The sequence below is a fragment of the Erpetoichthys calabaricus genome, chromosome 4 (genome assembly GCF_900747795.2).
Source record: "Erpetoichthys calabaricus chromosome 4, fErpCal1.3, whole genome shotgun sequence".
Classification (NCBI taxonomy): Eukaryota; Metazoa; Chordata; class Cladistia; order Polypteriformes; family Polypteridae; genus Erpetoichthys; species Erpetoichthys calabaricus.
Window position 1 is genome coordinate 289,652,052 of NC_041397.2, and position 13,615 is coordinate 289,665,666.

Here is a 13,615-nt window from a genome sequence, read left to right on the forward strand (position 1 = left end):
AGTCATATGATTGGGTTATTAAAGACATACATTAGAAAAATGAAAGTGAGGAGTCCGGAGCAGTGCCAAGAATTCTGACTGTGAGTGAGGCTAAAGCGTGACATCATCAAGGATGACGCTTAGAGACAATCTGAGGAAGAAGAATCAGAAGGCAAGTGCAGGATATCTGATTTTTAAAGGTTAAGTTTAAGGTGATGAGCATTCATCCATAAGGAGATGGCAGAAAGACAGCTTGAGATCTGGGCTGAAACTTGTAAGCTGAAAGAGGGAAACGCAAGGAAGATTTCTACATCCATAGCACAGAGGAGGTAGTAGAAGTCATGTCAAGAAATAATATGGCGTAGGGAGCAGATGTAGAGAGAAAAAAGAAGTGGACCCACCAATGATACTTGAGGCACACCTGTGGAGAGTTTCTGTGAAGAGAACAAGGAGATAGCCCAAGTGACACTTAGGGATGGCCAAGAAAGTAGGAATCGAACCAGGCTAAAGCAGAAGCATGGATTCTAAGTTCATCATCAGAATAGATAAGATGGAATATTTAACATTATCATAGTCTCACTTAAACCAGACGTATAATACAATATATACTCGCCATGCCCCGCGGCTATGCCCGCATAGTAGTGAAAAAGGACAGTGAGGTGACCCCTGCCCGGCTCCCCACTTCTGACATCACGATTCCCCCTCCCCTCGGCCTGCAACCTCTGTCTCAGCTTAGTGCGAATATATCGCTCCTGCAAGCGAACTATGATTCTTAGTGCAATGAGAGAAGTCGCAAAATAAACCAGAATGTTCAAGCAAATTCTAGAAAAAAAACCCGATCTAAATCCATTAAGTAGTTCTCTCATTCGCTAGTTTAGCGGAAGTAAGATACACGCCCGAGACAGGTACATGAGTGAGGAGGGCCCACCCCCATCCCTCGGCCTGCTGCGTTTCTCTCGGATTCGTGCAAATAAATCAGTACCGCAAGTGAACTATGAACACAATGACAGAAGTCACAAAATCAACCAGAATGTTCAAGCGAAGTATAGAAAAAAAAACAATCTAAATCTGTTAAGTAATTCTCTCGTGAAAAGCAGACAGACATACAGACAGACATTAGATTTTATATATAGAGATGTGTCATGTGACTGTGACATTTGTCACATTATAGCATCACCAGAACCACCGTACATCTGCAATAAGATGCTGCAGATGTTCTATCAGATGGTTGTGGCGAGCGCCCTCTTCTACGTGGTGGTGTGCTGGGGAGGCAGCATAAAGAAGAGAGGACGTCTCACGCCTGGACAAACTGGTGAGGAAGGGAGGCTCTATTGTAGGCACAGAGCTGGACAGTTTCACATCTGTGGAGGAGCAACGAGCGCTGAGAAGGCTCCTGTCAATCATGGAGAATCCACTGCATCCACTAAACAATATCATCTCCCAACAGAGGAGCGGCTTCAGAGACAGACTGCTGTCACTGTCCTGCTCCACTGACAGGCTGAGGAGATCGTTCCTCCCTCACACTATGCGACTCTTCAAGTCCACCCGGGGGGGTAAACGTTAACATTATACAAAGTTATCGTCTGTCTGTTATACCTGCATTGTTATCATTCTTTAATTTAATATTTTCTTTATCAGTATGCTGCTGCTGGAGTATGTGAATTTCCCCTTGGGATTAATAAAGTATCTATCTATCTATCTATCTATCTATCTATCTATCTATCTATCTATCTATCTATCTATCTATCTATCTATCTATCTATCTATCTATCTATCTATCTATCTATCTATCTATCTATCTAAATGCCATGGTGTAAGTTAATGTAATCCTTTAGTTGGATCAAAATAAACAACAACTTCAATTCTAAATAATCCAAGTGCTATGTTTATTTCAGTTTCAATCAATTTTGGGACTTTGACTTTAATTTTCTGGTTTGCCCTGGTGCTTTTGTTGCCCATAATATTTTTTGATTCTGTTTTTGTTTATGTTTTTTTTTTACTTTGAGCCTTACCTGTTTGAGTTATTTTATTATGGTCCTTTGTCACCATATATATATATATATGCACCTGGAGGCAACCATGAGTGAATTTTGTTTAAAAATGGGTGGGAATAATTAGAAGACTGTTTGAGTGTCACATTTTTAAACCAATTTAACGCCTCATGAGGGCAGCACTCAAATTAGTAGCGGTGATTTTGAAGTTCAGAGGTCAGAGGTGCTCTCGTTAACCTGCTCCAACAGACAGCAAGCTTCTGTTTATTATGAACCGTCTACAGTCAAAACGTCACCCAAACAAACTCTATCAGACACATAAATGTGTGTTGTGTGTACAGAGAGCATACTGCACATTTTTAAAACAAGCATAACCTGATGGAAGTGAAAAACCTTTCTGAAGCATCAGATTAAACACTGGCATTCATTGGCATCAATGGATGAATTATTATATGGATTATATCTTCCAGATGGCCTGGGAATGCCTTGGGATCCTACAGTGTGAGTTGGCATGTGTGTCTGGGGAAAATAACGCATGGGCCTCACTGCTAAGGCTGTTGCACCCGAAACCCAGTCTCTTAATAAGTAATGGAAAATGAATGAATGAAATATGTTACCCAGCTATTCTTGTTTATTATGCACTTTTTCCTCATGAAGTAAACCCTTACTTTTCTTCTGAATACCCCGAATTAGGGTGGCTTATGCTAATTCAGACTTTTTCACTATTTATTTATCCATCTGACAATCCTAGATGCTTAGAATGGAGATAAAAACAGGAAAGTGGGAAAAAGAAAGTTCATCCTCCTTCAGTTATGTGATTTTATTAATCAGGGTCCAAATCACAATTGTGTTGTCATCACTAACTTCCACAACAAGAGAAATCTACAGTAATTATAGGTGACAAACAAAATATAACCGATTTCAACATGCTTTTATTTTTTCCTAACAGTAAGCAAACATTTAAAAACGATGAGGGAAAAAGCATAAGTTGATGCTTCCAAACTTCACAATGTTGATCACTAATGAAATGCAAGATTAGTTGGTTACCAGAACTTGTGACTACCTCTATAAAAGCAAAATGTTTGTTAGTTTGGTGTTCTGGAGCACTCAGGGTTGTGTTTACGTCACGCCAAGAAGAAAGGACATCATCCATGACCCCAGAAAAACAATTGTTGCTGCTCATCAATCTGGAAAGGCTTTCCAAATAATTTGAAGTTCACCATTCTACAGTGAGAAGGATTGTTTCCAAATGGAGAGATTTCAAGATAGTTGACAATCTTCACAGCAATGGACGCCGCAGACAGTTCAGCCCCAAGGTTAGAAAATTGACTATTCAGAGAAAAAAACCCAAAAAACACAAGAACTACATCTTGTGTTTTACTCAAATGTTCATGGCCATGATGGTACAATTAGAAAAAGACTGAACAAGTACGGCTTTCACAGAAGGCTGGCAAAGCAAAAAACGGAATATGGCAGCAAAACTTAAGTTTGACAAATTGCATCTGAACAAACTACAAAAGTTCTAGAATAATATCATTTGGACTAAACAGGCCAAAGTGAAGTTGTTTGGTTATCATCCAGGGTGTCATGCTTGGCAAAAACCAAACATAATGCATCACCACAAACACCTCATACCAACTGTCAAGCGTGGTGGTGAAGGGGTAATGATATGGGCTTGGTTTGCAGACACCGGACCTGGACAACTTTCATGGAGACAACCATAAACTATACTTTATACCAAAATATTCTTGAGACAAATGTGAGGCCATCTGTCTGACTGTTTAAGCTGGGACAAAACTGGATCATGCAACAGGACTATGATGCCAAGCACATCAGAAAACCAACATCTGAATGGCTGTAAAAGAAGAAAAAGATGAAGGTGTTGGAATGGCCAAGTCAAAGACCAGACCTCACTCCTATGGAGATGCTGTGGCATGGTGTTAAGAGAGATGGGCATAAATGGATGCCGTCACACAACAATGAATTGCAGCAATGTTGTAACAAAGAGGGGCCCAAAGTGTCTCCAAAATGACGTAAGGGTCTGATAAACTCATCTCTTTCAAGTTACCACTGCTAAGGGTGCTTCTGCATGTAACTAAATGATAGGGTCTGCTTATTGATTCCCACATGGTTTCTAAATGTTGGCTTACTTTTTGGAAAAAATAACAATTTATTGAAATATGTTATGGTTAGATCTCACTGTTTAGAACATTAGAACATTACAACAATCTGGATGAGAACAGATCATTCAGCCAAACAAAGCTTGCCGGTCCTGTCCACTTAATTCTTCCAAAATAATATCAAGTTGAGTTTTGAAAGTCCCTAAAGTCTTACTGTCTACCACACTACTTGGTCTCTTATTCCAAGTGTCTATTGTTCTTTGTGTAAGGAAAAACTTCCCAATGTTTGTGCAAAATTTACCCTTAACAAGTTTCCAACTGTCTCCCAGTGTTCTTGGTGAACTCATTTTAAAGTCACAGTCTTGACCCACTGGACTAATTCCCTTCATAATTTTAAACACTTCCATCATCTCTCATCTTAATCTTCTTTTGCTTAAACTGTAAAGGCTCAGCTCTTTTAATCTTCCCTCATAATTCATCCCTTGTTGCCCTGGAATCAGCCTAGTTGCTCTTCTCTGGGCCTTTTCTAGCGCTGCTATGTCCTTTTTGTAGCCTGGAGACCCAAACTGCAGTACTCCAGATGAGACCTCACCAGTGTGTTATAAAGCTTGAGCAGAACCTTCTTGGACTTGTACTCCACATGTCAGGGCGCTTTATATAACCTGACATTCTGTTAGCCTTCTTCATGGCTTCTGAACACTGTCTGGAAGTTGATAGCTTAGAGTCCACTATGACTCCTAAATCCTTCTCACGAGGTGTACTCTCGATTTTCAGACTGCCCATTGTGTATTCAAACCTAACATTTTTACTTCCTATGTGTAATACTTTACATTTACTGGCATTAAATTTCATCTGCCACAAATCTACTCAAGCCTGCATACGGTCCAAGTCCTCCTGTAATGATATAACAGATTCCAATTTATCTGCCAATCCACCTATTTTGGTATCATCAGCAAACGTAACCAGCTTGTTCCTTATATTCCTATCCAAATCATTTCTATATATTAAAAATAGCAGCGGCCCTAGCACTAACCCCTGCTGGACACCACTCTTAACATCAGCCAATTCTGAAGAGGTTCCTCACACCATCACCCTCTGCTTCCTGTATCTGAGCCCATTCATTCATCTACAAACATCACCCTGAACTCCCACTTCTTTTAATTTGATGCCCAACCTCTCATGTCGCACCTTATCAAATGCTTTCTGAAAGTCAAGATAAATAATATCATAAGCTCCACTTTGATCGTATCCTTTTGTTGCTTCCTCATAGAATTCCAGCATGTTTACGGACGCTAGTGAGGACAACACAATTACGAGTTGCACCCTAATTAATCAAATCACAGAACTGAAGGAGGGTGGACTTTCTTCTTTCAATCACTGTATGTAGGTACTGTAGTACCCTTGACTCTTTCCTGGATAAGAGAATAAGGAAGATGGATGGATGGATGTATGGATGGATGGATGGGTGGATGGATACTATAGTAGATCTGTTACTTTGGCAGTATAGGGTTTGGCTTCAGCATTCATGTTGTCTCCCAATGGAGTCTCTCTTCCCTTTTGTAAGAGAACTCATTTGTAGAAATTCTCCTTTAATAATGACAATACCATCTGATCATTTAAAGCATCCCTGACTGACCTAAAAAAACTTCCTAGAATGAGGCCCCAAGGAATATCTGCAATCTTTCATGTTTTGTTAAACAACTTCCAAATAGTTTTACAGCTGTTGCATTTTGAAGTATTATGAAGTGACTGGGAAGAGCATAAGTGGGAAACACGAATGTGATGACATTTATGGCCTTCCTTCACAGAGCTCTTTGTGGTGGGAGTTCATCTCGGAATATGCTGAAGTTTGTTTAGTCCCTGGCACCGAAAGCTCCAGATGCATCATAGCTTCTCTGAAGGAGGACAACATTTCATTAACAGGCTCTCTTTCGTGAGAACAGAAGCTGATCGCTCCTGATGAGTCTACACGAGAACAGACGCTTGCCTAAGTCGTAGGCGGTCTTGGAATCATTTTTTAGGATGAGTTGCGTATCACTTTCACAAATCTGACATCCTCTGAGGTTCTTATGTTAGATATTAAAAAATAAGACACAAAAATCTACATATAGAGATGGCTTTGGTGCACTAAAATGTGGGAAATAATATTTTAGACCATTTGTAAGAAGATACCAATATCCATAGTAAAATATTAGACTGTGGGAGGTAAAGCATGGGAGGTATTGTGGGTAACTGCAAATACAGAATAAATCAAGTAAGGCAGCACAGGATTTGAGCCGCAAGATCCCTTGCTGTGATTATAGAAGAGATATCAGAGGGTGACTGTGGTAAGGTGAGGTCCACGGCTCATTGCCTTTTAAAATAAATAATTGGCGTACTCGCGGCTTAAGGAGGGGGTGTGGTAGTGCGGCTGGAGCTATGCGGCGTTTTCTCACTTAAGTGCACAGGTGAGGAATTGTCCGTGTCCATAATTGATACCGGGAGCGGCTAATCGCCACACCTGTGCCACGTCCCCACATATAAGAAAAAAAAGAGGAAAAGAAAGAGAAAGAAAAGGGAACAGAGGTAGACAGATGACTGAAGAGTAGTCTCGGGAGGATGATCTGACCACCTAGAAGAGAAAGGTAGCACGAACTGGGGCCCCACGAAGGAGTGTAGGCTGTGACGCTCTCGGGGCTGGTTCGTCCCACTGAAAAATGATATGGAGTGGGGCAAGCATGACGGATGACCTCCCTAGGGATCCGAGGTACGACTTCAGGGGCGTGAAGGAAGATGGGAGGAGAGCCGACCTCGGACAGTCTGGCTGCAATGTGCTGATGCAGCCAAGACGGGGGTCGGGTGGATGAAGTCCATTGCTGCTGAGTCTCCGCCGGCTGCGTGAGGGTGAGCCGGGGAGATGAAGAAGGAGGTGGGCTGGGATCTAAATTTCATTGTTCCTTTGTAAAAGTGACAATGACAATAAAGATCTATCTATCTATCTATCTATCTATCTATCTATCTATCTATCTATCTATCTATCTATCTATCTATCTATCTATCTATCTATCTATCTAAAAGAACTGGCGACTGCATTTTTAACCTCTTCTTTTAGTGGATTTATTTATTGTGTTTTTATCCCCCACTATGCACTTGTCTTTTATGGATTATTCATTATGGATGTTTATGAACACAGCAGTGTGATCACTTTTTAGTTTGTTTTGATCATGTTTTTAATAAAAGAACAGAGCACTTTTTTTCACCATCCCCATGCTCTATGTATGATTTGTCCCAATCTGTCAGCTCAGTCGGTCAAAACTATCGACGGTGTTGGGTTCAAGAGGCTCCCTAATGGGAACAGGGAACACGGAGCAGGATCTGCAACGTCATAGTCATACACCCCAATATAAAATTAGGGTACAGATACATGCAGGGGATGGGGGGGGGTGTGCTAAGTGGCACCCCAGAGAAGATAGGTGGCAGCTGAGAGCCCCAACAGAACTCCTGCTACCCTCCATAATGGACAAGTCACTTGGGGTAGGCCTGTCACTTTAAGAGCTGGTTAGGGGGACCCCAAATTGGGCTGCCTGGCAAGTTTCCTAACACACCCAGGACCCTGGAAGTCTTTCCTAGAAAGGGCTTTAAGAGATAATTGTAAAGATATGTGAACGTTTAAAATTGGTAACTCTTCTCTGCATTTTAGATAAAGTTTTGAAGAACAGGGAATTCAAATTCATTGGTGTTTTCCCTGTACAGTTTTAGTTGGAACTTTACATATTTTATTACATATCATCATCATCAGGAAGTCTCCCAATGCCATTTTTTTTTGTTTTTTGTGGTTGCTGACATTTTGCGGCTCCATTGCAGTGATGCAACAATCGTTTTTCTTCCAGAGAATGATTTTATCTTATGATTGGTGCTCTTGGTTTATTTAGGTGGCTTATGACTAAGGATGTGAATAAAAACCATTTGCACATTTAGCCAACTGGAGGATGAAATTAGGAAACTGAAACAAAAACAGTATATAAACCCCATCCCCTCCTAGCCCCTGTTCCTAAATACAATGCACTTTAAAGACAGAGTGTCACACACGCAGACCTAGGGGACACCTTCAGGGCTCCATTGAGGTAAAGAATACCACCCAGAGACAAAAGGTGGCACTAAGGCTAACAGTTTCTCCTTCTTCACCTACAGGTCTGAGGCCCACGTGGCAGTGAGTGCCTAACCTGTCTGGCTACCAGACTAAGTTCTGCTCCTTCTGGGAGTGAACATACATAACCAGGAAGACGGTCGTCATTTGGACCTGTCTGCAAGGCGAGACTGAGCCCAGCACTCTCTAAACGCTCAAACGGAGTGACGTCATTGGCAAGTGTGGACGAAAAAGGCACACTGAAAAGCAAGTAGATAATATTTTTTCTCAATTCTCTTGTTTATTCATTCGGAGTCACAGTAAGTAGAGATTCAAAAGAGCATAACTTATTGCCGCAAAGCTCAATTGAACACCGAGAAAAAATTAGGAGGGGTTTTTATAATTCAGCATTTCATGATTAATAAGACAGAAAGAACATCCTTATCAAAACAGTAAAGTTAAACAATATGTCTGTTGAGCTAAGCATTATCTGTGTTTTCAAAGCTAAGCACAGGAGAGACGCCTTTGCATAAACTACATGTACTTTCTGCAGCCTTGTGACCTTGTCCCTGAAACATTCACTCTGAGAAAGGGAAAACAAGAAACAGCTTAGATTTTATTCATGTGGACACTATTTCTCCTGAACCCTGGAATAACATATTTTTGTTAGTTCATAAGCCAAAGCGTCTCTCACTGGCAAGTTATAAATTAGTTGTTATAAAAATTCTAATTTACTAAACACACAAAATACATGGTGCTGAGGAGAACATTCTTCTTCTACACAAGAAACACCTTTCCTTTGGAATTCTGCATACACCCATTTCTTTTCTTGACAATATTGACTAAATGGGGATCACCAGGGTGCTGTCCCAACATTTTGTAGTGTTCATCCAGGGTCTTTGGCTATCACGAGATGTCTGCAAGGCCTGACTGAGCCCGGCACTCTCTAAAAGCTCAAACGGAGTGACATCATTGGCAAGAAACACCATTCCTTTGGAACTCTGTATACACCAATTTCTTTTCTTTCACAATATCAACTAAACGGGGATCACCAGGGTGCTATCCAACCTTTTGTTGTGTTCATCCTGGGTCTTTGGCTGTCACAAGAATAAATAAGATTTTAAATTTGCCTCTATGACAAACTGCCGGTCGATTCTATCCATCAGGTTTACACAACTGGTGATCTTTGTTTGGGGCTCTCATCACACCTTGTTCTAAGATACAATACAAATCAATCAACACGTGACTTCTCTGCAAGAGACTCAACACCAAACCATTTAGAGCTTAAAGAACTTCACCTTACTGGTAGCACATGGGCTCTTCAATTAGAATGACAAAAATGGAGCTAACAATTTACAACAGCACCACTTACATTTGAAGTAACTGGAAGCCAAAAGGAAAGACCAAAACTGACCAAACCACCTTGCCACATTGTACTTTAACACATTGGTTGCTGGACCATTTATTACCAGGATGTTGCAGTATAGTCTTTGCATATCCTCTTCTTCTTTGTCTCCCATTAGGCCACCATCCCTCAGCATCTGCAGGATGACCTTGGATCACACGATCACTAATGCTCTTTAATTAAGCAGGAGTGATCTGTCCCTCGAGTGCTGTTACCCTTGCTCTACTGCGGGGCATCCAAGCTGCTTTGACTTCCACTGGCTCTCTTGTCTAATTCTGCTCCCTTCCCAATTTTCTTCCTCATCTTTATCTTTATATCCCTTTCATTTTCTCCTGTTCTGGCCTACTCAGACCTTTTTGTAGTCTTTGTGTGTGCAGGTGCATTAAAACCTCTGCAGAGCCTAAGTAAGAGGTGGCTGAGCTGATCTTTCTTCTGCACAATCAGTCTATTAACCCATTAAGTCCTCTGCAGCCACTCGTCGCTTGGACGCAACACCAAGATTTACAACGTCTGAGCTGCACTGTCTTTAAAACAATCTGCGCCTGCTGTCGTCCACCGTAGACCCCAGAAATGCTTCACCACAGGAGGATAACACATATTGTGGTCCTCATTGTATCTACTGTATAGTTAAAAGAAGTGGTTAGGCAGCCTTCTTCTGTTATGGATCTAAAATATGGAATAGCTGACCGGATAGAAATTCACTAGGCTAATACAGTGGAGCACTTTAAAAAACTGCTAAAACCCATTATTTTAACGTGGCCTTCTCATAGCTTCATTTTAATGTAACCCTGATATTCTGCATATGCATTGACTTATCATTTTTATCATGGCTCCACAATCCGTACTAACCCCTACTTTCTCTGCTGTTCTTCTTCTGGTTTTCTGTGGTGGTGATCTGCTCCACCAGCACCTGATCAGGGCACCATGATGTCCCTACATTGATGGATTGAAGGTCAGAGGTCCACATAACCATCACTGTCTAATTCTTTCACGTGAAGCCTGAAAACCATGAGGACTGATTAGATCATTTGCTGTATGTGAGGTAGAAGGCCCAGTGGGGGGATTTGTCTGGCCAGGTGGTCTTGTGACCTCAGAGCTCCTGCAAATTTTGATTTTTTTTTTCTCCAGCCCTCTGGAGTTTTTTTTTTTTTCTGTCATCCTAGCCATCAGATCTTCCTTTATTCTTTATTATTTAGTATTGCCTAATCTTATTTTTATATTTCTATTTTTTATGAACTTTTCTTTCCTCATCTTGCAAAGCACTTTGAACTACATCATTTGTATGAAAACTAGCAAAATACCCATGCTTCGCAGCGGCGAAATACTGCCTTAAAATTGTTATTAAGAAGAAAAGTAAACTGAGGGAAAATATACCAATAATCATTTGTTAAGGATCTCTTTGTATACCACGTTGTCAGTTCGGCCCTCCGGTTGTAATATGACCAAGCTGTGCACTGAGCTTACTCTTGAGCATGCAACGTACACGTTGGCCATGTGAAAAGCAATCTTGCCTCAAATCAATGCCAACGTTTTGTAGGGTTTATCCCTGAGACTTAATTGTCATTGCAAAGCCTTACTGGAAATTGGAGGCGTTTGATTTGAAATGGGAGATCAGAGGGTATAACGGGGATGCAAGGAATAAAAAGCTCTCCCCTGAGCCACTGCCAGTAAAAATAGTTGCCTCAAATAGGTTCTTTTGCAGACACATGACCTGAAGTCTCGTGCCATTACAAAGTTTCGGTGGCTGTACGCAAATCCACAATTGGGTTTATTGAGCCAAACCTGTTGTTTTTCTATGAGCCGCTTTTTATTATTGGGATCGTACCTAGAAACAGAAGCTCTATTAACTTTTGGATCTGCGTGCAAATATTTAGCGGCAGCGTCTCTATTAACTTGTGGATTTGCCTGCGAGTATTTAGCGACAGCGTGTCTATTAACTTGTAGATTTTTCTGCAAGTATTTGGCGGCAGCGTCACAAAGTTGTTTCCACCTAGCTGCATCAGAAAATGTACCACGACGTCTGACATGCCTCCTTTTTACTGTTTTCTCACAGCTTGGATTGCTGCTGCCATAATCGGTTTGAGTTTCATGGTTTGTTTCAATTCCGTTAGTATTTGCAGGACTTGTTGTGTTGAAGTGACATTCGGCATTTGTCAAGCGTTGTAAGCATACAACCGGTTTCATCGATAACTTCGCATCCAGCTTTTGAGAGTTGAAACATTCATAAACATCAAAGTGTCCACTACTCAAATCGTCACCTGTGAATCTAAGATGTTTAAGAGGCATTGGCGGTTCTCCAAACATGTAAAACAGGCAGGCAGCCAACTACGTGGGAGGCGTGGGGATGGGGGACGCAATATAGGCAGGCAGCCAACAACGTGGGAGGCCGGGGGACATAGGACGCAACCTCGCCTCACACGGCGACCGAGCTACAGGCTATGGACGTATATACAGTATGTACGTAAGTAGGATTCAGTTATGACCGTTACGCGTAGAATTTCGAAATGACACCTGCTTAACATTTGTAAGTAAGCTGTAAGGAATGAGCCTGCCAAATTTCAGCCTTCTACCTAACACGGGAAGTTGGAGAAGCCGCAAGTAGTAAGTCTGCGATAAGCGGAATACCGCTACGCTTTGCACTCACGGGATGGAAGGACAATCCCAACCGCTTTTATATAGTGTCTTGATGTGCTATATAGATAAGTGTTGCTGTTGTTGTTATAGTGTCAATTCTGTTACACCATCAGCGCAACGATTGTAGTCACGTAATCTTCAGAAAGGCATCAAATGAATAAAGAAAATTAGGACATTATTAACTTAAGATTTGCAATCGTAATTCTAAACCTAAACTTCTTCTTCTTTCAGCTGCTCCCGTTACAGGTTGCCACAGTGGATCATCTTCTTCCATATCTTTCTGTCCTTGTCATCTTGTTCTGTTACACCCATCACCTGCATGTCCTCTCTTACCACATCCATAAACCTTCTCTTAGGCCTTCCTCTTTTTCTCTTGCCTGGCAGCTCTATTCTTAGCATCCTTCTCCCAATATACCCAGCATCTCTGCTTCGCTTTTTAAAGAGTAAGGGTTTTATATTAGGCTTAGACGACAGGTGTTCTTATCTTCTGGTTTCGACTTTTGCTTTGGTTATGGAAAATGATGGAGCATAAAGAAATGAGGATTAATCTACCAATCCTTTCTTTTGCCCACGTAGCACAACATAATTTGCCTTCATAACAGAAAATGCATTAATCTTCACCACTAATGGTTCAAAAAGCTTGCCAGAAAGGGAAAGAAGGAGGATCTGCTGATTTGCAGCGAGAGGCTAGAACTTGGCGGCAATCATCCCCAGACAGAGTAACCTTCAAATTGAGAGGAAGCATCTAATAGAAGTAGACTTGAGAATGAAAAGGCATGACAGGACAGCTTTTCACATATTGCTGCCAAAACAGGGCTTGTACAAAAAATATGCGGGGGACATCTGTGAATGTACAATAATTACCATATTAAACTCTCAACTAATAGGAAAGTGCAGAAGACCAGTCCTCAGTGTACCTGGGTCAAGTCGTGACAATTAAAAAAATATATATCTCACGTTCTGTTATGGAGCAGCTAAATAGAAATGTGCAACCAAAAAAAAAAAAGCAACACAGTATGAAAAATGAATTAAACAGAGTAGCCCAGAACTTCTACCATTTTTCATCTAAGCCTACGGAAATGCCAGCTTGCATGATTATGACAAATAATAGAGAAGATAAATCTTTACTTGACTCTGAAATGAGGTGCTTAATTACGGCAGTCCCTGAATATGTTCCTTGCATTAAGTTGACATTGAAAAAGCAGCAACTAATGTAATCTAATTTAATGTCTTCTCTATATGAAGGTTCATAATAAATGCAGAGTCTTCTTTTTTCAGTGTAAATGACTTTCTTTTATTCATCATGCATCTCTCGTGAGTATTTGCCTAAAATCTAATGATGATCCACCTCAACAAATGTTCAAAGATGCCCCCTACGAAT

The 13,615-nt window shown here is 41.0% G+C and overlaps 1 protein-coding gene across 1 annotated transcript in view; it reads right to left on the reverse strand.

The window, feature by feature from the left end:
• Positions 1-13,615, reverse strand: part of LOC127527571 (E3 ubiquitin-protein ligase SH3RF3-like) — a 154,760-nt gene that overhangs the window by 67,538 nt on the left and 73,607 nt on the right. The window lies entirely within an intron of this gene.